We start from the raw sequence: 6,528 nt of genomic DNA, 5'->3' as shown, positions 1-6,528 counted from the left end.
TGTGTGTGCAGCGTGTGCAGCGTGTGCAGCGTGTGTGCAGTGTGTGTGCGGTGTGTGTGCTGTGTGTGTGCAGCGTGTGCAGTGTGTGTGCAGAGTGTGTGCAGTGTGTGTGCAGCATGTGTGCAGTGAGTGTGCAGTGTGTGCAGTGTGTGCAGCATGTGCAGTGTGTGTGCTGTGTGTGTGCAGCATGTGCAGTGTGTGTGCTGTGTGTGTGCAGTGTGTGCAGCATGTGCAGTGTGTGTGCTGTGTGTGTGCAGCATGTGCAGTGTGTGTGCTGTGTGTGTGCTGTGTGTGCAGCATGTGCAGTGTGTGTGCAGTGTGTGTGCAGCATGTGCAGTGAGTGTGCAGTGTATGCTGTGTGCAGCATGTGCAGTGAGTGTGCAGCGTGTGTGCAGTGTGTGTGCAGCATGTGCAGTGTGTGTGCTGTGTGTGTGCAGTGTGTACAGCGTGTGCAGTGTGTGCAGTGTGTGTGCAGCATGTGCAGTGTGTGCGCAGTGTGTGTGCAGCGTGTGTGCAGCGTGTGTGCAGTGAGTGTGCAGTGAGTGTGCAGCGTGTGCAGTGAGTGCAGTGTGTGTGCAGTGAGTGTGCAGCGTGTGCAGTGTGTGTGCTCTGTGTGTGCAGCATGTGCAGTGTGTGTGCAGTGAGTGCAGCACGGCATGTGTGCAAGCCCCCCCTGATGCCCCACGGCCCCTCGCAGGGTGTCTGTAGCCCTGGGGGCTCTGGGTCCAGCCCAGCAGTCTCAGGGTGCTTCAGGGGAGCCGCAAGTCAGGGCAGAGGTGTTGGGTGCTGCACCCTGGGGTGCCCTGAGGCAGAGGTGAGGGGGGGCTGGGGGGAACAGGGACCCTGTGATCACTGTGTGGTCATCACAGTGTGTCCTGGGGCTGGGGACACAGGGAGGGGATGGGGTCCCCCACTGCCATCCTGCTTGCACTTACCTGCTTCTCATTTGTGCAGCTCCACACCTGCAAGGAGAGGAGAGAGGGGGGCTGAGCACCCAGAGCACCTTCCTGGGGCACAGACCCCCCAAGGGACCCAGCATCCCATCAGGATTCCCATCTGCCCTGCCCAGCCATATCCCACGGTCCCATGGAGTAATGGGGGGGAACCGGCGCTGGGGGGGAGCTGGAAGGAGCTGGGGCAATGGGAATGGGTGAGATGGGCCCTGGGGGGGGATGAGTGAGAGAGGCTGGGAGGGCTGGGGATAAGATGGGGCAAACAGGAGGAGAGAAGAGGTGGGGCAATGGTGGGGGGACAAGGATGAGGTGCAGAGATGGAGCCCCATGGTTCACCCCCGACCCCATCAGAAAGCAAAGGACACAAAAACTCCCCAGGGAGCAGCAAACCCCGACCTGGGAGCACAGATAAGCCAAGAACAGCAAAATACCGGCGCAGCAGTGACCCAGCAGCAGGGCAGCAGCACCGGACCCTGCAGGATGGGGGCAAGGGCTGGACCCCCACCCCAATCTGCCTCAGCCTGGCCAGGGCCACAGATGTCCCTGAGTGGGGAAGGGGGGACCATTACAGATCAGGCTGGGGGGATTTCAGCACCAGCCACCCCATATTCCCCATCCTCCAGGGACTGGCCTCGGGAATCCCAAGCCTTTACCACCAGTGTTTGGGAATCCTGCCTGGAAACGGGCCACACTGAGCTGGGGGCGGGGGAACTGCTAAACTCCGGCTCCCGAAGGACATCTTCCTGCAGCCACTGTCATGCTGGCAGCAATTTTTGGGTTTAAGCCCTTAAGCTGCAAACCTGTGCTGGCAACCATTAGGACCCAACACCTCAGGAGAGTTTTTCCCCCCACTCTCCTCGATGCATCAGCCCATGGTTTTCCTGTGGGGGCTGCTAGCCAGGGGGAGGGGACAGCTGCTGGTAAAGACGCCCAAAAAAGCAACAGAAACGACATTGAGCCCTGGTCAAAGTGAGTAAAAAACCTCACTTCCTCAGTACTGCAAAGCAGCAGAACATCAGTGAGGACAAGTGGCCGCAGGGGATGTGGAGGAGACAGCCCAGGGACAGCCCCCGCTTCCACTGGCACTCTGTTCTTTGCCTTTGGAAGCCCATCTGGGTGCCAGGATTTGGCTCCCTGGGCTCAAGCTGCCTGGGATGGGTGGTAGGAGCATGGGTGGCTCCTGCCCCTGGCCCTGTGTGATTCGGGGCCAGTGACACTGGCGGGCGCCCGCACCCGCTCCTGAGTCCCCAGGAAAAGGTGCCAGCCCCGTCCCCAGCACCAACCCCAGGCACACCCTGGGGACACCCACTCCCTTTCTCAGCATCTTCCCTCAGCGCTTTGTCCCGAATTGGAAAAAAACGGCGTTACCTGCTGGGCCCAACTCGGCTTTTCCAGGAGTATTTAACTTTGCTGGTCCCTCCCGGGAACCAAACAAGCGGCTCAACCTCACCAATCTCGCAGCTTTGGCAGCCAAAGTTGCCTCTAGTCTTCTTATTTGTCACAGAACCGCCGTGCTAAGGCTCGGGAGAATCTTTATTTAGTGTTGCAGATGTCACCAAGGCACCGCAGATTGGAAATGAGTCCAAAGGATTAAGACGAGGTTATTAATTGGAGGCCTTCCCCTTTAAGAATGATTGACAGTTACTTTCTGGACAAGTAATTGCTCTAAATGTCCCCCCAGCACGGGTCCGGGGGGGCAGCGGCGGACAAAGCCCCGAACTGCCTTCCCCACTCAGATTGTCTCCCCACAAAGGCGTCCTGCTGGAGTTTGCCGTGTAATCCCCTCATTACGGGCGAGGAGAAAGAATTAGAAACAGGGGGAGCGGAGAAGAAAGGATGGAGGGGGAGGGGGCAGGATTTCCTTGGGCTGCGGAGGCTCTGCCCCAGGGATGGGGTCTGAGGCAGGCACCCCAAGCCTCGGTGGGATGGGGATGCTGCGGTGGTGGGTGTTATCCCCCCTAGATAGGGATGGCGAGCCTGGGGGTGGCCCTGTGACAGCGTGGGTGGCCCTGTAGCTCCCAGTGATGCTGCCTGCAGAGCCCTGCCCATGTGGGAAGCAGAGATGGGAACAGGTGTGGGGACAGGGATGGGGACCAGGTATGGGGTCCAGTTGTGAGGACCCAGGGTGTGGACACGGTCTGGGGACCTGCTCTGGGGTGTGGCTGTGGGCCCAGGTGTGAGGACCAGCCACAGAGACCAGGTCCCCTGAACAGCCTTGGAGACCTGGTATGAAGACCAGACAGGGGGAACACTCATGGGGACCAGAGCGGGGCACCAGGAAGGCGGGCCAAGTGTGGGGAGCAGCCATGGGGATGAGTCATGGGCATGGGACTGAGCACCGGGGCCAGGCATGGGAACACCCTGTGGGGACCAGCTGTGGGATCCAGCCAAGGGGACAATCCCTGGGGGCTGCCCATGGGCCCTAAGGGGCGTGGGACAAAGGCAGCCGGGCTGAGGGGCAGGACTATCATCCCTCTCCTCCCCACTCCCACTGCTGCCCCTGGGCCCTGGAGAATGATGGAGACATCACGGTGGGGGTCCTGGGCTGTGCCGGGGGATTGCTTGGTGCTGCCCACAGCCCTCTCATGTGGGGTGGATTTTGCCCTTTTCTTTCTTTGCTCACTTTTACTTTCTCCCAAAACCATCTTCCTGCCACCTGCAGCCGCTGCCGCCCCCGGGCCTGTCTAGGCTTCCTCCCACTCCCTTCCCCTCCTTGCCACAGTTCCCCTTTCAGATGGCAAATGCCACTGCGGGGGTTTTGGACCCCAGCAGCCTGTGCCAGGTGGCTGCTGGCCCCTGAGTGGATCTGTGCCGTCCCCACCAGAGCTGCTGTTGGCAAGACCCCGCAGCCCCCTCTGTGTCCTGGTGTGGGCCCCAAGGCCATCCCGTTGTCCCCCACTGGGGTTGTGCAGCTTCACCTGCCCTGTCTGACACCTCTTCAGGGACAGTGTGATGTTGTCTTGGGGATGGCATGTCACCACCCTGGGGACAGTGTGCCACCACCCCAGGGACAGGCTGGCACTGCCCCGGGGATGGCAAGGCCACACACCAGGGATGGTGTGACATGTACAGGCAGGCCATGCAGCCCCTGGGGATGGGGGACACCCCCGTGCCATGCAGCGCTGCAAGAGAGTGCAGGGGAGAGCAGGGAGGTGCTGCCTGTGGGGGTACTGGGGACATCCCTGGGGCAGGGGCGGTTTGTGGGGCCAAGGGTGCAAACAGGCACCTGGACCCCATTTGCCCGAGTGCCCGTGCTGGCCACTGTGGCGAGTGCAGGAGCCGTGTACTCCGCACTGATGGCCCTCGGCAGCCCTCCCCAGGGTGCCCCAGTGGCCCGGGGGTGCAGGGAGGTCCCCAGGGTGCCGGCTTTGGGGGCGGGGGACTGCCCAGCTGCCCGACCCGGCGCTGTGTGCGCCGTGCCCGCCCCGCGGCCGCCGCAAGGTGCTGCGGCGCCCGGGGGGAGGCAGCAGGCTGATTTGCCAAATGATTATAATTGCCTTTTAGGAGCAGATAGCAAATTGATTTGCTTCCTTGTCCAAGGCCCATAATCGCTTCATCACTTTAAAATATTAATGCTATACTTCTTTGCTAGTTTCCCAATTACCCTAATTGAAGGCAAATTGGTTAAGAAGGTGCAATGCAGAGTATCAGGGGGTTTAGTTCACTCAAATGACAGTTTTAAACCTCCCTAATCCTATTAGCGCGCAAAGCTGCTAACGCTTAGAGACGCTGCGTCAGCTTACCGGGGCGGTGGGGCCGGAGGCGGGAGTCGGGCCGGGGGGCGGCCGGGGGCCACCGGCCTCACGTGACCAGCTCGGCCGGGGATTTATCACTTTTTTAGTTCATTAAGAGGCCTTGGGCAGGCGGGGAGGCAGCAGGGGTGACCCAAAAGGGTGCTGAGCGGGAGGCAGGTGGCAGCGTGGGGAGGGCGGGGGGGGGGGGGCAGGACGATTAGCCAAGGAGACCTGGCGGAGGGTCCTGACCCGAATCCCAGCTGGCGCTGGGAGTCCCCATGCAGCCCCACTGGGAACACTGGGAGAGGGTAGGATGGGGCCCTGATGTGGAGCAGGGATGGAGGACTGAGCTGGTGGTGGCAGAGCTCGCTGGGGACCTCGGTGCCACCATCCCAGCAGCTGGCACTTGGTGGTGAGCCCAACCCTGGGGAGAGCAGCGATGTGGGGTGGAATCAGCGTTGTGCTGGGTGCCACAGCTGCCACCACCATGTCAGGGACCTGGTGAGGGACTGGTGTAGCACAGACGGCCCCATCCCACAGGTGGGGTTTGTGCCTGAAGGGAGATCTTCTAAGTTCTGAAGAAAAGCTGGTGAACGGGGGTGGGAATGGTGGCAGAGACAGCAGGGATGATGAGGACAGCAGGGGTAGTGGTGCCACCAAACGTCAGGAGGCTCCCCGGTGTCAGGCCCAGACGAGCCTGTCTCATGCTCCCTGGGATGCTGCAGCAGCCACCAGCCCCTGGACTGGTACCCGGAGGGGTTCCAGGGCGAACTGGGCATCTCGTGCATCCAGGGACCTCCTTGCTCCGTGTGCTCCAGCCGCGGCGGCTCAGCCCGGTGGCTCTGGTGACAGCGCTGAGCTCGGTGACACAGCTTCCAGCCCACCTGCGCTGGATCCGGCCGCCCCCTCGCAGCCCGGCCACGGCGGCCGTGGGCAGCCCGGACGGGGCCGTCCCCGCAGCCTTTCCGGAGCAGATGGCAGCGGCGTGGGGAGGACGGAGGCGGCTCAGCGCGTCCTTCCTTTCAGGCACACACAGCGTGATTCCCGGCGGCTCCGGCTCCGGCGGGAGGTACCGCTGGGGCCAGCGCTGGCCGTACATTTTACACGGGTTCAGCGAGCTTAGTCCTCGGGGACAGGCGACTCAGGAAGATTAGACCTCGCTAAAATAGGCAGGTATTAGTGATCTCAGCAGCCCCCGGCCTTCCGGCGCGGCGGCATTTAAGCCAGCGCTGCTGCCGAACGCCCAGGAGAGAGTCTCTGGCGAGGCAAGAGGCAGCCGAGCACCCTGGCCCAGCCAAAGGGATGCCCCTGCTGCCCGCACTGGCAGCGGATGCTCGAGCACGGGAGTAAATGCTCCACACCCCCTCGCAGTGCTGTCCCCAAGGGATAGCCAGGGTGACCACTGACCCCCGTGCTTGGGGGCTGCTGCAGAAGGGGGGGACGGACCCAGTGGCCAAGCATCCTGGGCTGGTTGGTGGCTCAGGGGACATGGGGCAGCCCGGCTCCAGCGCTGTCATCATGTCCCCTCACCGACCAAAACAGGGACTGTGTGGGCGCGGGAGACGGCAGGACGACCAGAATGGTGCCGGCAAATACTGTGTTTATTGAGCCAAATGGTGCACGGCGCCAGGGCTAGTGCGGGGGGTAACAGTGTCAGGGACCTGCCCCACTGGGGGCTCACACCAGGAGCATCACGAGAGGAACCTGACCATAACGGGACCCAGGCATTCTGCACCCCAGCACACCCTGGGAAAGCAACTGGGAATGGTTTTGGGGAAGAAAACCCACGCCCAAAGGTGTATTGGGACTCCCACCCCAAATAAAGGCATCCGGAGCCTCCG

The sequence above is a fragment of the Aphelocoma coerulescens genome, chromosome 28, assembly GCF_041296385.1.
Source record: "Aphelocoma coerulescens isolate FSJ_1873_10779 chromosome 28, UR_Acoe_1.0, whole genome shotgun sequence".
NCBI lineage: Eukaryota > Metazoa > Chordata > Aves > Passeriformes > Corvidae > Aphelocoma > Aphelocoma coerulescens.
This window is presented reverse-complemented; position numbering follows the sequence as displayed.